The sequence below is a fragment of the Megascapheus bottae genome, chromosome 22, assembly GCF_031878675.1.
Source record: "Megascapheus bottae isolate mThoBot1 chromosome 22, mThoBot2.hap1, whole genome shotgun sequence".
Taxonomy (NCBI): domain Eukaryota; kingdom Metazoa; phylum Chordata; class Mammalia; order Rodentia; family Geomyidae; genus Megascapheus; species Megascapheus bottae.
This window is the reverse complement of record NC_143530.1, coordinates 1,121,872-1,141,828: the sequence shown is the minus strand read 5'-3', so window position 1 is coordinate 1,141,828 and position 19,957 is coordinate 1,121,872. Positions and strand designations below refer to the sequence as shown.

Below are 19,957 nucleotides of genomic sequence, written 5' to 3'. Positions count from 1 at the left end.
TGTGGTGACAGAAAGCGGCCAGCTTGGCTGAGGGAAATGTGGTTTTTACCAGAGCACCTTCCGGGAGGTTAGTCCTCCCTTTATCTGGCTGGAGTGCATCAAGGGTTGCGTCCAGCATGGAGGGGAGAGGCGGGAAATGTTTGCTCCTTTCTTCTTCTCTGTCTCGTCTGCCAGCTCCTGAGGGTTTGAAAACGTGCACATGGCTATAATAATAGCCAAAGCATTTCCCACAAAGTGTGATGTGTAAGACTCCCTCCCCCGAAAAGTCCTCTATTAAAAGAAATTTCATCGCCCTTTCGATTTCGGCGACAAACTTGAGACGGACATGCAAAGGGAGATGGGTTTTCTGTGTTGTGGCTGCACAGAGAAGTGTGCAGCACTCAGCCACTCACAGGAGGCGACCCTCCCTCTGTGCCACAAGCTTCTCTGGAAATTCACCTTGAGCCCTCTGAAGTTTCACTGTTGGCTGGGTGGCGGGAGAGAGTGGTATTCGTGAAGACTGTAAAGGGGCACTGGGCTGAGAACCCGTGGCTCACCCCTGTAATCCTAGCTACCTGGACAGTTGAGGTCTGAGGATCAAGGTTCAAAGCCAGCTTGAGCAGGAAAATCTCTTAGACGCTTATCTCTAATTAGCCCGCAAAAACCTAGAAGTAGGGGTGTGGTTTAAGTGGTATTACACCAGTCTTGAGCAAGTAAGCTAAGGGACCAGAGGCCAAGCCTGAGTGCAAACCAGCCCCTAAGTGGCGGGGGGCGGGGGAGCAGAGGATCAGATTTCTGTGCTGCCCTCCTTTCAAGCAGCCTCCTACTCATCCTTTTGTAAGACAACCCTTTATCAGAGCGACTGTGTTTCTTACCGCCTGCCTGCACTTTTTAGTGTGACTATAATTGGATGGTTTGCCTTTAAGAACAAGCAGCCATTGAGAAGGAACAACTCCTTTCCCAAGAAACCATTGGCTATTGATTTTCACAGAGCAAATTTTTTTTAATGGCTAGAGTCTCAGCTGACTGAACAACAGAACGTGATTTATGCCATGACACACGCACTGTTAATCACATGAAGCCAGATGGGCTCAGAAGCAGCCCTGGGCCCAGGGCATTCACTGGCAGGGCCTCTAATCTGGTCTCACTGGTGAGCAGACAGGATAGAAAGGGAAGGGTGACAGGCAGAAGTGGCCCTTCACAGCCCGTCACAGGCACGCGCACGCGCGCGCACACACACACACACACACACACACACACACATGCATCCAGGAACAGGAAGTCATGTATGTTTACAAGCAGTAACTCCACTTGAAATCTGTTACTGTTACAGCATTGTTTTTATTCCACAAGAAAGCTCACGATTGTGTCCTTAAAATACCCGGTGAAGACACAACATGAGGTCCCATTTGAATGCTCAAAGCAGAGAGGTTTCAATGAGTTATGGATCCTGTAGGGCCATTATGCGCTTCCATTGATTTGAGATGACTTTCTAAACCGTGTTACTGTCTTGGGATACAATCAGAATGCCTTGTGTGAGGAAAAGCAAATTTTCTCTGACCCAGCATCTAGAGCCCAAACTTTGATATCTGGAAAGAAAGACCAAGAAAAGGCCCGTGACCACGGGAGCCCCTCAGACCAGTCTTTCCCTATTGCTTGAGATTGGACTCATTTTAAACTAAACCATGCCTGCCAAGAGGGGATTCGTTAAATAAGTTACGGTATATTCTCACCACACATTCTGCAGCAATTAGACATGGTAATTTAGCCTTCACCAGTGGCTCAGGCCTGTAATCCTAGCCACTCAGGAGGCTGAGATATGAAGATCATGGTCCAAAGTCAGCCTGGGCAGGAAGGTCCGTGAAACTCTCATCTCCTACCTACTACTCAGAAATGGCTCTGTGGTTCAAGTGGTAGAACACTAGCCTTGAGCACAAAAAGGCTCAGAGATAGAGCCTAGGTCCTGGGCTCAAGATTACAACCTACAAAATGGTAACTAAAAGAAAGCAAAAATGGTCATCTACATGTGACAAAGATTTAAAAAATTTACAGAATGACTCCTTAAAGGAAGTGTGTGAGAGAGAGAAAGAGATTGAGAGGGGTCAAGAAAGAGACAGAGGGCCAGGAGGGCCAGGAGTTTGGCCTAGTGGTAGAGTGCTTGCCAGCATGCACGAAGACCCGGGTTCAATTCCTCAGTACCACATACATAGAAAAAGGCCGGAAGTGGTGCTGAGGCTCAAGTGGTAGAGCTCTAGCCTTGAAAAAGTCCAAGGACAGTGCTCAGGCCCTGAGCCCAAGCCCAGGACTGGCAAAAAAAAAAAAGAAAGAGACAGAGAGAGAGAGTCAGATAATTACCAGGATTTACATAAGCAGAAGAAAGAGAGAGAGAGAGGTTGTCTTGTCTCTCAGTGATTATTAATATCATGAATACCCTTAATTTTATTTCTTATAATTTTTAAGGCTTAGGAAAATATACAAAGCTATCAAAAAGAACGGTGTAGAATGAGCATCCCATTTGTGGAGTGATTACAACCGCTTTGTGATTGGTGACTTTCACTGTCTGGATGGGCGGGCACTCACTGAAAGCTCACTGGAGTGCACTCAGCAAAGGGGCCACAGGCAGAACCTGGCTGCGAGCTGTGCGGTCCCTGACCCACTGGCCCCAGGCCACTCACACGTCATCAGCTCCTGGCACACCATCTGTCATCATGTCTTGGCCTGGGTATGTGGATAACAAGAATGACAGGAAAGAGCTGTCCACCCAAGGCACCAGAGGGTGCTGAGATTAACGCTGCCCTTGCTCTCAACATTGGTCTCAACTGGTCTCATGCATTATGAATGTCTCCTAGCTTCCTCTGGACTTACACCGAAGGTAAACAAACACAAAAACAAGAATGCTGGGTTGTGGCGGACCAGGGCTGTCTGTGCGGCGCTTTCCACAGCCTGAGCAGTGAAGCCGCCCTAAACACAGAGCTGGAGCACGGAGAGCTTTCCTCCACTTGCCTGCCGGCCCGGCCCCTTGCCCGGATGTCAACACCCAATCTCCTAAACCTGTAACTACGAGAGGCAATGCGATGACCCTTCTGGAAGGGGACTGGACAATACCTCGGTAATTGCATCCCAGTGGGGGTCTGAGATACAGACAATGAACAGGGCAGGCCACAGGCCCCCTGTGTAGCCAGGCCCAGAAGTCTGCTCCTCCACACACAGCAGTCCCTGGACCCCCTGTGTGTAACACACAGACACACACACACCGCTCTCTGCCAATAGAAGACCCCGGGAAAGCTCTGGACCAGTAAAGCTGCACACGAACTTTTACTCTACTGTATGAGAAACAATGTGAAATAGTAAAATAACACTTTCCTAAAATTGTAAAAATCTTTCAAAAATGCCAGACATCCATCAATCTGCTTTCCTTCCTTCCTTTCCCTTCCCCTTTCTTCCTTCCTCCCCTTCCCTCCCTCTTATCTCTCCTTCCTTCCTTCCTTTCTTCTCTTTCTTTGAAAGTCTACCTCAGTCCAATCATGGTGAAAGCATACAAATAGCCAGGCCTGGTGGTAGAAGTCTGTAACACCAAACCTAAAAGGCTTGAGGCAGGAGGATCTTGAGTTTGAGTTCAGCCTGGGTCACATAGCACAGATGCATAGAAAACACAAACACAGTCTTAGAACCAGAGACAGCAGACTAGTTTACGTTCGGGTATCTACAAACAGTCCTTCCAGAGGAAGGACCTTTTAAATAATTTATCCAAGAGAAAAGCAAACACAGCCCCACAGAACAAAACACCCTAAGAATCAGAAGACCAAAGCCCCCTCCACTACAGAAGGCACCATGCAATGGTTTAAGGAAACATCTACACCTTCAGATAAAATAGATCCCAATATGAGTGTAAAAGGGAGAACAATAAAGAAAACACAACTCTTTCTGCCTCCAGAAAACACCACGACAAAACCCATCAGAAGCATCCCATAGCGTGTGGACACGGAAAGATGTCCACGGGTGCCCTGCTCCACGCCCTCCGGACCTCGCCTGCGGCTGACCACAGAGGAGGGGTAGTGCAGAACAGGCAGGCAGATAAGCCAAGGATCTCTGCATCTCCACAGTGGACATGTGTGCACGGGACGGCCCAGCACCCCGCATCTTCTCCTCTCTGCAGTGGACACCAGTGTGCGTGGAGAGGCCCTGCACCGAGTCTGTTACAGCACAGAGCGGCCAGCGCTTCTCTGGAGAATCTCATGTCACGACGAAGGCTCTGACCCACCACAGAGCGCCGGGCTTCATCTTGTAAAGCAACGACTGAGGTCTCCCACCGAAGACCCCAACACGAAAACCCTGCCTCAGCCTCCAGCCAGTCGTCCTGCACACACAGGATCCAGGCCTTTCACGCCAGCTCTGGCTGAATTCCCAGCCTGACCCTTGGGGTTTCAGACTGCAGAGCTCTTTAAATAAGTAAGTCTGTGCATCATGTGTGCACACACGTGTCACCACCAGTATCTCCCAGTAACTCTGATTCTCTGGCACACTCAAATAAGCAGGATAGCCGCAGGAATCTGTGGCTCACCATGGAGACATGAGAGAAAGCAGGGGCACCTGTGGGGCAGGACGCCTGCCAAGGTCAAGGCCAAGGCCAAGCGGGGCCGCAGCAGGCTCCTCCGTGAACCCCCACAATGCAGGAAGAATTCACTCACCCTCGCTGGCTGGTTCATGTCCTAAATGGGCAGTGACTCACGCTCACCCCTGACTCCAGGATGGAAGAGTCCTCCTTCATCCTCTACGGATTTCCATTACTAGGCAAGCTCTCTGCGGTGAACGCGTGAACCCTGCGCTGTAGCTGGGTGAGGCCGTCGGACTTTGGTCTGAGAAACGTCCTGAGGTAAAGCCAAGGGCCACTGCTGAAGCCTCCTCAAGGCAGAGAGAAACGTGGCCTGCCTCCAGTTTTCCTGGATCTGGCTCTGGCCATCTCCGAGCAGCCTCAGCCTCTGTTCTAATGGAACCCAGCCTGGCCCAATTCAGAGAATAATTCAGGCCACAGTGCAGCTGTGACCACTGCGTGCTCCTGGCTTGGAGCTGACCGCTAGATCAGCTCCGCCTGGACTCAGACAGATGGTCGGTCCTCCACCTGCCTCGGATTCTCCGGGAGCCAGTGACACGGATGTGGTGGGACCATCACAAGGCCCGCTGCCATACGTGGCGCCCTGGTGCCTGAACAGCCCCCAGTGCTGCGCTGCCTAAGAGGAAGCAGAAATAAAGCAGGGAAACCATCTTGAATTAGGAGGACCCCATCTGATGCCCGACGGTCACCTGCTGCTCTGTCCTGACCACCCACGGGTAGGCGCCAGGCCTACAGGACTTGGTGCCAGGGTATTAAACCCGCAGCAGGTGTTCAGAACACATTCATGGGACAGAAAAGGGATGGCTGCGAGTTTTATAAAAGTACTGATACCACCTAGCACATACTGGGAACTCAATAAATGCCCACTTCCTTCCTGCCTCTCAGTCATTGCCACAGTATCTGCCCTGAAGTTTGTCCCGAAACCAGATGTCTGAAGCACAGTGGTCTTCCCAGCCAGTGGACCATGGGGGGAGCAGGGGCCTGAGGTTGGACTGGGCCCCGGGGTCTGGCACAGCTCCATGCCCCCTGGCTCAGGCTCAGTGATGACGGTGACCACGGCACTAGGGCTGGCTGAACACATCACCTAGAAAGAAAAGCCAGCTCCCAGGTTGCTGTTAGCATGAAATGAGTCTCAGTGCCCCTCCTCACCCAGGGCCTGGCTTACGGGCAGTGCTTCTGAAATGCCAGCTGTGGTGATGCATTCGCATCAAACCAAGAACGCTACTGATGGGAAAGGCAGGGGTATTTAGAACTTGCCTTTTTACGGTCTTATTTGAGATTTTCTCCAGAGCTGCAGAGCTAATGGAGTTCCAAAATAGTTTTCAATAGCATTTAAAAAAGAAAGAGTTGTTTGTTAAAAACAGGACAAAACAACAACAAAAGCAAACCCTCCTGCATTTCAGACTTCCTGATCCCCTTTGCTCTAATAAACAGACAAGTCTGCCTGAAGTCATGGTGATTTCCTGGGCTGTAGAAATAAACAGGATATCTGCACGGCCACCCTAATACTCCCATAAATGCCAAAGATTATTATGTCAGGGTTCTTACTCTTCTCAATGTAAAAATGGTTAGGTTTTATCAATTAATTTTATAAATGCATTTATATTACAAAACACGCACACCTAGAATTTTTTAAACATATGCATAATGAGCACTAAAAATGGCTCAAAACATGTGGCCTTCTGCAGGGAGATGAAGCAGTTCCAGAGAGGATGGAGAAAATATTCCACAGAGAACTCCCGCCTCCCCTCGGAGCTGGGACAGCAGGGCTGTCAGCTCAGAAACCGCTGTCTTCTTCTTCCCTATAATGACAACCCAGGAACTTGAGACATGATTTTTAAGGTTTCTCAATGCCCCACAATCCATTATCTCTAAATTGAAATTTGGCATCCAAATTTCATTGCCTTTAGTGCCTTTTAAGATTTCCTCTTCAAGTTTATAAAGAATCCATTCACGTATCCACTGAGCTACGCTTAAAGCTATTGGTCCCATAAAAAGCTACACAGAATAGTGTATGTGACAGAGAAAATAGACAATACCTCTCCTAAACCCATAGCTCATTCTCCCTCAAAAAGAAAATTGCAAATGAGGAAAACTATGAGGTCTACGTTTCTTAGGGTATGGATTACTTCACTTCTGTGATTTTTTTCTGTCTTCCCATTTCCTTCTGAATCAGGCCATGCCATTTTTTCTGGTGGATGCATAGAATTCCCTTGTACATAAGTACCACATTTTCTTCATCCATTCATCTACTGAGGGGCATCCGGATTGGTTTCCTATTGTAGCGATGGTAAATAATGCAACAATGAACATGGTTGTGCTAGTAGCTTTAGTTTGTCCTTGTTTGTCGTCATTTAGGTCAATGCCCAGGAGTGGGACTGCTGGACTATGGGGAGCTCTACAGTCTTTTGAAGGAGTTTATACTCCCACCAACAGTGTAGTAGTGTTCCTTTTTGACCACATCCCCGCCAACCTATATTGTTATTAGATTTCCTCATCATGGCCATTGTAACTGGAGTGAGGTAGAATCTAAAAGTTATTTTGATTTGCATTTCTTTTATGGCCAGAGATGTTGAACATTTCTTCATGTGTCTATTGACTATTCTTATTTCCTCTTCAGAGAAGCACCTCTTTAAGTTTTTAGCCACTTTTTAATGGGATGGTTGTTTCCTTGAGGATTTGTTTTGGAAGGATTTGATTTTTTGAGAGTTTTTTTGTTTTTTGTTTTTTTCTGGTCATGGGGCTTGAACTCTGGGCCTGGGTGCTGTCCCTGAGCTCTTCAGCTCAAGGCTACTGCCCTGCCCCTTGAGCCACAGCCACACTTCCCCTTTTCTTGTGGCTAATTGGAGATAAGAGTCTCGGGTCCTTTTGTGCCCGGGCTGGCTTTAAACCACAATCCTCAGATCTCAGCCTCCTGAGTAGCTAGGATGACAGGCGTGAGCCACTGGCACCAGGCTTGATTTTTTGAATTCTAACTGTATTTAAGATATGAGGCCCTTGTCTGATGAAAAGCTAGTGAAGATCTTCGCCCACTCTGTAGGCTTTCTATTTATCTTGCTAGTGATGCCCTTTGCCCCACAGAAGCTCTGTAGCTTAATATAATCCCCTTAATCCAACCTTTCTTTGATTAGTTGTGTTTCTGGGTCTTTATTAAGAAAGTTTCAACTGTGTCGAGGAGTTCTGGTGTTTCTTCTGTTCCTTCCTGTAAGGTTTTCAGGGTATCTGCTTTTACCTCAAGGTCTTTGACCAATTTAGAATTGATTCTGGTTCCGGGTGACAGATAAGGATCTAACTTTAGTTTTCCACAGGTGCTTAATCAATTCTGCTGGCAACCATTTGTTGAAAAGGCTTTCTCCATCTTAATTTTTTATTCTCTTGTCGAAGATTAGGTGACCATAGGTCTGTGGGTTGATTTCTGAGTCCTTAGGCCTGTTCTGGTGCCTGTACCAAGCTGTTTTTATTACCATGGCTTTGTAATAGAGTTTGAAGTTCGGTATTGAAATTCCTCCAATGCTGTTCTTTCTGTTGATTGTTTTTGTTATTCTGGGTCTGTTATTATTCCATATGAATTCTGGGGTTGCTTCTCCTATTTCATGAAGGGATGATGTTGGGATACTGCCTTTGGCAGTTCTGCCATCTTCACAATGTTAATCCTCCCAGCCCAGGATCATGGGTGTTTTAGATGGTACTAGTTTTTAGAAAGTTAATTGTCAAAAATAAATAAATAGGGGCTGGGAGTTTGGCCTAGTGGTTAAAGTGCTTGCCTAGCATGCACGAAGACCCGGGTTCGATTCCTCGGTACCACATACATAGAAAAAAACCGGAAGTGGTGCTGAGGCTCAAGTGGTAGAGCTCTAGCCTTGAGAAAGTCCAAGGACAGTGCTCAGGCCCTGAGCTCAAGCCCAGGACTGGCAAAATAAATAAATAAATAAATATAAAATAAAATAAGCCCAGTGTGGTGGATCAAGTCAGAGATCATGGAATCATGCTTCCAGGACAGCCGCAGTAAATAGAACTCTGCAAGACTCCATCTCAACCAGTGGCTGAGCAGAGTGGGTTCTTCCTGTGATCTCGCCATGGTAGAAGCACAGCGTTTGGGCGCAATGGCGCAGACCTGGAAGACACGCTCAGACGATGGCAGCCCAGGCTGGCCCTGAGACCCTCTCCTGAAAACAATCCCCACACACAGGTGCTGGAGGTGTGGCTCAGGTGGTAGAGCAAACACGAAGCCCTGGAATTTCACCCCAGTGCCACCAAACAAAAAAGTCCTTGATGAACATAATTTCTAATTCATAATCCATTTAATTTTACCATAAAAAGTATTAAATGAAATATTTATCTATGTGAGGTTTTATATTCAACTCTGACTTTTAAAACACTCTGCAATTAAAAACTGGATGCTGCTGAGTGTGGCCATGAACATGTATATTCTCAGGCTCTGGGAGACAAAAATAGGAACCAGTGAGGCTACCCTAGGCTACACAGCAAAACCATGCCTCAAAAAGAAAAAAAAAAATCAGGATCTGGCTTAACTGAAACCATATACATATACTGCCACTTGACACTGGAAACCACGTGGGTCACAGCAGGACTTTTCCACCCCCATGCGGACACGAGCTGCACTCTTGCTGGGAATAAACGGAGGTGCTGTGTCATCTGCTTTGCACTTGGGGATGGGCAGTCCGGGGAAGTGAAATCACTCCAGAAGTGAGAACGGGACGTGGTGACTGGGCAGATGGCGTGGGCTGTGTGACAGTCACGTCTGGTTCTCTAACCTTTGGTAGAACTTGGGAGTGGACTTGGCTTGACAGGGACCCTGCTGTGCAGAACTTCTGCCTTCTACAGAAACTGGGGAAGGGATCCGGATAACCTGAAGTCTCAGTGACACAGCGGCCTTCCCAGCACACATGCCTGCACGTGCTAGAAGCTGCATGTGTGTGGACAACCAAGGAAGTTGTAGGAAGATGAGAGAGACAGACAGACAGACAGATACACACACACACACACACACACACACACACACACACACACCCCAAAAGCAGAGAGGCGGAAATGCCACACCTGGACCTACATCTTCCCATAATGGACAAGCACCATGTGAGGGATACAGACAAAACCAAGAGCACAATCTCGAGACGCCAACGAGAACACAGGCAATGTGTGCGTCCACGCGGAGGCCAGGCGGAGGAGCCACCCCCAGTCCCCACCACACATGGGCCTTCCTGTGTCTTTCGTGGTCTGCTTCATTGCATACAGCATGAACGGCTTGAAGGCTGAGAATTTACTTTTAGATTTCCCTGGATGGATACATACCTGGCAAAAATAAACAAAGATCTTCCTTGGAAACAAAATGTACCTCCAGTCAGTCTTAAAGCTGGCCACAGATAAAAGTTCATTCAAACATCAATTTTTAATAGCCCCAAACCCACAGTGAAACATGACCCCTGGAGAAGTTACAGACATAAGAAGCACACACACAAATCCACAAACAACACTCCAGCTCTGTACAAAACACAGTTCATATGCTTAAAAAATCAGAAAAGGGGGACCCAATACAAACAGATAAACTACCACTCAGTGACAAGGAGATGCGTGAAGAAGTCACAAATCATCGAATCCACAGTGCAGAGGGGAAGGAGAACCGGGAAGATGTTTGGATGCAGAAGAGGAGACAGGGATGGCTGGGGAACGTGAGACAGGACCGAGGGGGGAAGAAAGTCAGGCCTAGCATGAGAGCTAACAGCTTACAGGAGATTTTACAGGCAACAGGTCCCAGAACCAGTGCCATAGGATGTCTAAAAAACACTGCTCCTCATGCTTCCTTAGCCAATGCTGACAAACTAGCACAACTATTTTGAGACACTGGAAGGGGCTTTAGAGTTGAACTGTCATGACTACCCCACACCTGGAGCAACTCCAAGAAGCCCTCCTGCACAGCTCGACACAAGACCTGTGGAGGAGCCCCTGGAGAATGCGAGCTCTACTCCAGGGCAAAGCCAGACCCGAGGTGACTCCAGGTCAGTGTGAGTTGCCACCGCAATGGCTGGTGCTACGGCTGAATCCTGCAAGCACAGCTCCAAGGGAAAACAGCCCGCCCCAAAACATATGCACATAAACTCTCAAACAAGTTAAAGCAACGAAGCTTTGAACATGACGTTCTTACGAATACCTAGAGATGGGCTAAAATGGAAAACAGAAGATTACGTCAAGACGGAGTTTCCCAGGGGCAGAACCGAGTCTGAGCCCTCTCAGTCTGAGAGTGTGCCCACCATGTCCAGCTCTCCAGTCGATGACTCCTCCTCAGGCTAGCCCTGACCTCCAAGCCTCCTTCCTGGTTGGATCTGCTCCAGAGGCGGAGATTTCCTATCTCCCTCACCCACGACGCATGGCGTAGTGTGAAGCTACCCTAGCATTGGTGTCCCAGCCTCCCCTCTCGGGGTCAGCTCCCTCCTCCACCCCTCCAGAGCTATCAAATCCATCTTCCACTTTCTCTCATTGGCAGTCCCCTCTTTTTACCCCTCTCGAGGTGTCAGCTCCCTCCTCCATCTCTCTAGAGTTATTGATTCTTCTTCCCCTCTTTACCAGCTGAGAGAGTCCCTTATCTCCCAACCCACCTGACAAATCCTGCAAACATACAAATATCTACCACCAACAGCCCTGAGAAGGAGCTCACCACAAAAACTGTGGTCCCGGGACTCTTCTCTCCGTTATCCCCGTCCCCAGCGGCCGAGCTCTCCCCCCCCTCCCCTTCCCTCCTTCCTTCCTGTGATCAGAGCCACAGCCTCAGGTTTGCTAGGCAAGTGCTCTACCACTTGAACCATGCCTCCCACCCCGTTTTGGACTGCTTACTTCCTTTACGCCCCGATGGGCTATGATCCTAATTGCTTCACAAAGGCAATGGGGTGACAGGTGTAGCCACTGACCCCAGCCATTGTGCTCCCCATACTCAATGTTAAAAATGTTTTGGGGGGCTGGGATGTGGATCACTGGCAAAGCACTTGCCTAAAAACAAACAAAGAAACAAACAAAATGCTCTTGTTGAGCTGGTCTCAGACCTCAGCTCCACCTCCCGAGCAACCAGGATCGCACGCCTGAGCCACTGTGCATTTGTCTTTATAGTTCTGGAGCGACGCACATCGTTGGACCCGAGTTCACTGAACTCAGATGTCATCTGCTGACTGCCTATGGTGGTAGGTAGGATTCGGGGCGGGGAGGTTAGCTATATTTTCCTTAGGTCCAGGATTAGTTGTTTTACCACTGAGTAAAACAACATACTATAAGGAACTATTCTAGTCTGAGGATAAAAAGGTGACTTTCAAAAGAGCATCGGGAGAGCCTGTCACTGCCGCCACATTCGGCCTAAGATTTTCTTCTCCACCAGTGTCCACTGACCTCTCACCGCACCACTTTCTCTCACTAAATGAAAGCTGAGCTCACCAGTGAATCATTATTAAATATTTATTAAAATCCCAGGAGCCCTTGGGTCTGAGCATTAGAAAACAAAGCACATGTCTTCTTCTAAGGTGACCTAATTTTTGTCATCGTTAAGGTCAGAGGTGGGGACAGAAGCACAGTGCAAAGTGATGCCGAGTTCCGATCAGATTCTGAGAAAGCTGTGCTGTTCTGATTGTCAATACTCATGGCTCAGCAATTAGTGAGAGATGATGTAAAACGTCAATTAATGTTAGATGCCAGTGGCTCATGCCTGTAATTCTAGCTACTTAGAAGGCTGAGATCTCAGGATTGTGGTTTGAAGCCAGCTGGGGCAGGAAAGTCTATGAGACTCTTATCTCCAATAAACTATTCAGAAAAAGCTGGAAGAAAAGAATCATAAATTAAAAAAGAGAAGAATAAAAAAAAACTAGAAGAGGCACTGTGGCTCAAAATGGTAGAGCACTCGCCTTGAGCACAAAGAGGCTCGGGGCCAGTGCTCAGGTCCTAAGTTTCATATGTATGAAATCTGCAGTGCCTGCAACATAAAAGAAGCATTGGAAATGACAAGTAGAAAGCAAACAGGAAGTGAATGCCAAACCCTCAGCAGCGCTGGACGCCCCTGTAGTGCCAAACCCTCAGGCAAGGCCAGACGTAAGTGGCAAGCCCTCAGGGGCTGGACGCCCGTCCCCTCACCTGCAAGCCCTCCTCCTCAGGACCCACAGTTCCCTTCTGCACTAGAACAGGAGCCAGTGGGTGTTTCTGCAGGCTGTGGCCTCGAGTCTCAAACTCACCAATCATAGCAATCTGTCTCCCAGAACAGGCAATCATGCAGCCTCTGAAACCAACCAATAATCTGATCATTTAATCAGAGGAATCAAGATCTCTAAATGTGTCATCAGTAGAAGAAATCAGCCTTACTACCTGGGTAATAATCTCTTATTTTGTGAAGACAAAAAAAAAAAAAAAAACAACCCACCAAGTGGAAGTAGGGAGGGAGACAGGGGGAAGCGCCAAGAATCTTTCCTGAGACGCGCACAGGGCGCCCCTCTGAAGCACAGGCTCAGGCTCTGTGGATAATGGGTACCTCAGAGGCTGGGGAGGAAGGTCTGGCACTCAACAGTCTTTAACCTTTTTGGAATGCAGAATGAGAAGAACGGCCTGAAAATATTATCACCATTGATGGTTATCAGTTCAAAGAAAATGCTTTCTCTGATGACTAGGAAAAAACTTTTTTCCAACTTTGATGCTGCTCATTTAAAAATAATTGTTTTTAATGGCATGAAAGCATATGGGCCTTGTAAGAAAATTTTCTTCTCTATACATCTATACCCGGCTGTCCGGTTTTAAGACTCCATCTACTAAATTATCTTTGTTTTCTTTTCTAAAAAATCACATTTTCAATGACCCATCTTCATTTCTTATTGATCTGAAATAAAATGACATTTCCAGACACGTCTAAAGCACTGGAGGGCCTGCTTTGCTGAACAGAAGGTAGAAATAGACGCAGTGGAATGGAAGTGATGCTCACACTAAATTCACTGTGAGCCACCTAATGGAAAATGATGTCAATATTCAAGATTAGCTCGGATCGATCAGGCAACTCGATAGCTCGCATCCTCACCATCATCAAAGTTTTATGGGCTCCGAGAGAAGACAGGAGCATAATTCGGTAGGGTAAAGTGACAAGGGGACAGAAGAATTCTACCTGCTGTGAAAAAGTAACTCCTTACGCCAGGACTCATTGTCTTCTCGTGGGCAGCGTTGGGACATGTGAGGGCCTGCTTGGAGTCACAGGAGTCCACAGCATCTTGCTGGGGGCCCTGACACAGAAAAAGCAGGCCAGTTCAATGCTTGGCAAAAATGAGGCTTCCAAGACTATTTTAAAATCGGCCGCCATGGACGCAGTCGTTTGAAACACACACACGGCTACCCTTGCATATCTGCCACCAATGCAGGGAAAGCGAGCCTCAGAAGGGTGACCATGCAGGCCAGAGGGGGCGGCACGAGCTGTAATCCCAGCCACTCAGGACATACGGCAGGAGAATCCTGGTCCGAGGCCTGGCTACAACAGCAGGAAACACACTAAATGCGAAAACCAAGCTGGAGGCAGACACATGACAGGCATGGCTCACGTGTCAAGTATACCACTTGTCTAGCCAGGGCCAGGCTGGGTTTAAGTCCCTAGTACTGCTGAAAATGAAGTGCAGTGATGTGGCTGCCTTGCATGGATACCACACCAAAGACCAAAGCTGCGCTCATCCCCTCTGGACTCCCGTCCCCGGGCCAGCGTCTGGTTTTCATCTCAGCTCCATCCGCACCAGCTCTGTGCCTCAAAGGTTCCGGGGATAGCAGCTCCCCACCCCCACAGAGTGGCTACACACTCCCAGACCCAGAAGACCCAGGCAGCTCTGTGACGCCCAGAGACCTGGCTCTGATTTTCTTCTCTCCTTCAAGATGGCTGGAAACGTCACACCTCCTAGTGACAGCTCCTTACGTCTACCATACGTCCCGAGAAGCACGGAACCATTCGCTCACTCCACTTCAAGAGCGCTCAGAACCCAAACGAGCACAGGAAAGTGCACACACTAGGTCTACAGTGGGGTCCCCAGCACAAGTTCTCACGCACTAGGTCTACAGTGGAGTCCCCAGCACAGGTTCTCAGTACAGGTTCTCACACACTAGGTCTACAATGAGGTCCCAGCACAGGTTCTCACACAGTAGGTCTACAGTGGGGTCCCCAGCACAGGTTCTCACGCACTAGGTCTACAGTGGAGTCCCCAGCACAGGTTCTCAGTACAGGTTCTCACACACTAGGTCTACAGTGAGGTCCCAGCACAGGTTCTCACACAGTAGGTCTACAGTGGGGTCCCCAGCACAGGTTCTCACACACTAGGTCTACAGTGGGGTCCCCAGCACAGGTTCTCACACACTAGGTCTACAGTGGGGTCTCCAGCACAGGTTCTCACACACTAGGTCTACAGTGAGGTCCCAGCACAGGTTCTCACACACTAGGTCTACAGTGGGGTCCCCAGCACAGGTTCTCACACAGTAGGTCTACAGTGGGGTCCCCAGCACAGGTTCTCACACAGTAGGTCTACGGCGGGGTCCCCAGCACAGGTTCTCACACAGTAGGTCTACGGCGGGGTCCCCAGCACAGGTTCTCACACAGTAGGTCTACGGCGGGGTCCCCAGCACAGGTTCTCACACAGTAGGTCTACGGTGGGGTCCCCAGCACAGGTTCTCACACAGTAGGTCTACGGCGGGGTCCCCAGCACAGGTTCTCACACACTGGGTCTACAGCGGGGTCCCCAGCACAGGTTCTCACACATTAGGTCTACAGCGGGGTCCCAGCACAGGTTCTCACACACTAGGTCTACAGTGGGGTCCCCAGCACGGGTTCTCACACACTAGGTTTACAGTGGGGTCTCAGGACTGGTTCTCACACACTAAGTCTACGGCAGGGGTCCCCAGCACAGGTTCTCACACACTAGGTCTACGGCGGGGTCTCCGGCACGGGTTCTCAAGCACTAGGTCTACGGCGGGGTCCCCTGGCACGGGTTCTCACACAGTAGGTCTACAGCGGGGTCCCTGGTGCAGGTTCTCACACAGGCCTATAGTGCGGTCCCTGGGACAGGTTCTCACACAGTAGGTCTACGACGGGGTCCCCAGCGCAGGTTCTCACACAATAGGTCTACGGCGGGGTCCCCGGCACAGGTTCTCACACAGTAGGTCTACGACGGGGTCCCCAGCGCAGGTTCTCACACAATAGGTCTACGGCGGGGTCCCCGGCACGGGTTCTCACACAGTAGGTCTACGGTGGGGTCCCTGGGACAGGTTCCCACACAGTAGGTCTACGACGGGGTCCCCAGCGTAGGTTCTCACACAGTAGGTCTACGACGGGGTCCCCGGCACGGGTTCTCACACAGTAGGTCTACGGCGGGGTCCCCGGCACGGGTTCCCACACAGTAGGTCTACGACGGGGTCCCCGACGCAGGTTCTCACACAGTAGGTCTACGACGGGGTCCCCAGCACAGGTTCTCACACAGTAGGTCTACGGCGGAGTCCCCAGCACAGGTTCTCACACAGTAGGTCTACGACGGGGTCCCCGGCGCGGGTTCTCACACAGTAGGTCTACGACGGGGTCCCCAGCGCGGGTTCTCACACAGTAGGTCTACGGCGGGGTCCCCGGCACGGGTTCTGACACAGTAGGTCTACGACGGGGTCCCCGGCGCGGGTTCTCACACAGTAGGTCTACGGCGGGGTCCCCGGCACGGGTTCTCACAGGCATTGGAGCGTGAGTTATCAGTGCAGAGGGCTGGCTGTGGCACGAGGGCTCCAGCGTACCAGGCTCTTGAGCGGGACGGCACCTCCCTTGCTGGCTCCCGAGCTCTCACCCTGGGCTGGTATGTGCCAGGCTCACTGCCACCGCGCTGAGGCAGCCAGTCCACGTCTTCCTCTGCAAGTCCTCCTGACCCTGCCCTCCTCTCCCAAGCCTAGCCCACGCCACGCCTGGCTCCGATGCCACCACGAAAACCTGGAGTGCAGATAAATGGCCCTGCGTCACCACCGCTGGTCTATTGTCATCACCTCTCTGGGCCACCACTAGCACTGGTGTGGCAACTGCACTGTGGGGAATGCAGCCTGCCAGAGCCGACATCTGACCGGCCAGCTGCATCTACACCATTCCACTGGAGAACTAGAGCCTCCTCTCCTCCTCCCGCGGGGCAGAAACACAGGGGCGTGGCCGCGGAGGCCTCAACCGGAACCAGGAGAGACAGGCCTGAGGCCTCTCCATCATGGACTGACTATCTCTGGGCTCCCGGACAACTGGACGGGATGCAGGCAGAGGAGGAAGTGAGCAGCCTGCCTGGCCAGCCGGGGCTCCAGCAGCGAGGCAGCCCCCAGCCTCTCCCAGCAGGCAGAGGAAGGCCTTCCCCAGGTCCCCTCAGTGGTGACACCCCACTGCCCCTAGCGTGCCACGTTAGGCCATGGAGCAGGCCCTGGTCACACACACACACACACACACATGCTCACTCACGCCCCAGACCCCGTCCCCTGCAGCCCCTCGGGGTCCCGTGGCCAGGTCGGCCGTCCGGGAAGGACAAGCCCAGCTCCACGACAGCCAAGTTGTAGTCAGTGGTTGTCCGGGGGCCCTGACCCCATCTGCTTTTCTAGCTCCCTTTCTACTTCCCTCCTATAAATCCCACATACCTCAGCCCTCCTGCTCCTCCCGCTCACCGCCGGTCCCTCACGACATCTCAGGGGACCCCAAACCCAGATCCTACCTGGGCCACAGGGGAGCCCAGCCTCCATCTTCACACTCCTGTATTGATGAGAAGTGCACACTTTGTCTCCTGGCCAACGGCACCCGTGCATCAGCAAGAAGCACCTAGGTGTCAAGAGAGTCGACCAGATGTCCCCCAGAAACCCGGCCCAGGGACACGCGGAAGGAGCTTCCTCCCCTTGAGCACCCATTCTAGGCCGTAGTCGCCCCCGTCCCGCTGTGCACACAGTCTGTCCATCTTCACCACTGCAGGCAGCAGCCACGCATGTTCTCATTGCCAGGACAGAAACGAACGCTCGGGAGGAGGAACAACTTGGAAAAGGCCTGGCCGAGTGCTTTCCACTCTCCCCAGGAGTCTCAGCTCCTCTAAGCCTCACTCTGTACACGGGAGCAGTCCTCACCTCCTCAGGACTCTCAGCTCCTCTCCTCCTCACTCTGTACACAGGAGCAGTCCTCACCTCCTCAGGACTCTCAGCTCCTCTCCTCCTCACTCTGTACACGGGAGCAGTCCTCACCTCCTCAGGACTCTCAGCTCCTCTCCTCCTCACTCTGTACACGGGAGCAGTCCTCACCTCCTCAGGACTCTCAGCTCCTCTCCTCCTCACTCTGTACACGGGAGCAGTCCTCACCTCCTCAGGACTCTCAGCTCCTCTCCTCCTCACTCTGTACACGGGAGCAGTCCTCACCTCCTCAGGACTCTCAGCTCCTCTCCTCCTCACTCTGTACACGGGAGCAGTCCTCACCTCCTCAGGACTCTCAGCTCCTCTCCTCCTCACTCTGTACACAGGAGCTTGTGTTCTCTGCTGCTTTGCCGTCTGGCTTTCACTTTGGCTGTGTCCATGAGAAGCACCCAAAGGAGCCAAGAGGCAGGAACCCACACCCCTGCCAGCCCCCACCCCGCTGCCCGCTGGCGGTGGTACACTCCAGGCCTTGGTTCCTGTGAGGCAGGGGCAGTTCCTGCCCAACCCGAGGAGGCCCTGCCCTGGCTGCATCCTCAGGCCAGGAAGGAAAGGCTTGGTCTGTGCCAAGCTGGCCATACCGCCCGGCCGCAGAGCTCAGCAGGCCCTGTGCACAGCCCCTTCCAAACCTTGCGAGTGCAGCTTTCCCAGCCCTCCGAGTCACAGGAAGATCCACTGGCTCTGCCAGGAGAGGTCAGGAAAGCCTTTGCTGAACTAGTCCTGCCCCCCAGGAGGGCGCAGTAGGCAGGGCAGAGTTCACAGAGCATCCGCAGTCATGGGCAGTCACGGGGATGTGAGCACCCATCGTTACGGAGACGTGAACACATACAGTCAGGGCAACGTGAACACGGACAGTTACCGGGACACGAACACGGAGAGTCACGGAGACGTGAGCACGGAGAGTCACGAGGACGTGAACACGGAGAGTCACGAGGACGTGAGCACAGAGAGTCACGAGGATGTGAACACGGAGAGTCACGGGGACGTGAGCACAGAGAGTCACGGGATGTGAACACGGAGAGTCACGGGGACGTGAGCACAGAGAGTCACGGGGATGTGAACACGGAGAGTCACAGAGACGTGAGCACAGAGAGTCACGGGAGGTGAACACGGAGAGTCACGGGGACGTGAGCACAGAGAGTCACGGGATGTGAACATGGAGAGTCACGGGAGGTAAACACGGAGAGTCACGGGATGTGACCACGGAGAGTCATGGGGACGTGACCACGGAGAGTCACGGAGACGTGAGCACGGAGAGTCACGGGGATGTGAACACGGAGAGTCACGGAGACGTGAGCACAGAGAGTCACGGGGATGTGAACACGGAGAGTCACGGAGACGTGAGCACGGAGAGTCATGGGGACGTGACCACGGAGAGTCACGGAGACGTGAGCACGGAGAGTCACGGGGATGTGAACACGGAGAGTCACGGAGACGTGAGCACAGAGAGTCACGGGGATGTGAACACGGAGAGTCACGGGATGTGAATATGGAGAGTCATGGGATGTGAACATGGACAGTCACGGTCAGCATTAGGGCAGTTCTCTTGTCCACCCTCCCGCCTCTTCTCCTTTCCTGATCATGGCACAACCTCCGCACAGTGCTCCCTCCGCACAGTGCTCCCTCCGCACAGTGCTCCTTTGACACCAGACCAAGCCTGGCTGACTACACTAGGGCTCCTGGTGACAGAGGCTGCAGGAAGGCAACGTGCAGACGTGCTTATGCTGTGGTCCAAACTTTGAATTGTCCCAAACACCTAGTCACCTGGAGCCAGTCAGGGGCTACACACATGACTTTCCCACAGGCGTGACTGACACCCCGCAGAGGCCTTTTATGAGGAAGGGCTCCTTTGGCTCTGCACTGCAGGGGCCCCAGTCTGTGCTCCCAGCCCAGCCAGTGTCCCCAGAGCTCGGCGTTCTACGGATCCCCTCCGAGGGGCAATTCCACACCATCCACAGAGACTACATCCAGTCACGTCTGGATGGCTTCCTTGCCTGGAACAAGGAACCGTGGGGGATGGTCACAGCACAGGGAGGGAACAGGGGTGTGGCTTCACACCAAAGCAGCATAGAAGGGTTGCGGCCATGAAATGCCCTTTAAAAGCAGCATTCCTACAGCCCCAGTCCTTTCTCATCACCTCCTTGGTTGACTGGTTGAGACGTCTCTATGCAGTGGGTGCCGGTAGCTCAT

At 51.5% G+C, this 19,957-nt stretch overlaps 1 protein-coding gene across 2 annotated transcripts in view; it reads right to left on the bottom strand.

Annotated features, from left to right (window-relative positions):
• The window catches only part of LOC150047545 (dystonin-like), a 287,691-nt gene that overhangs the window by 235,429 nt on the left and 32,305 nt on the right, over nt 1–19,957 (bottom strand). The window lies entirely within an intron of this gene.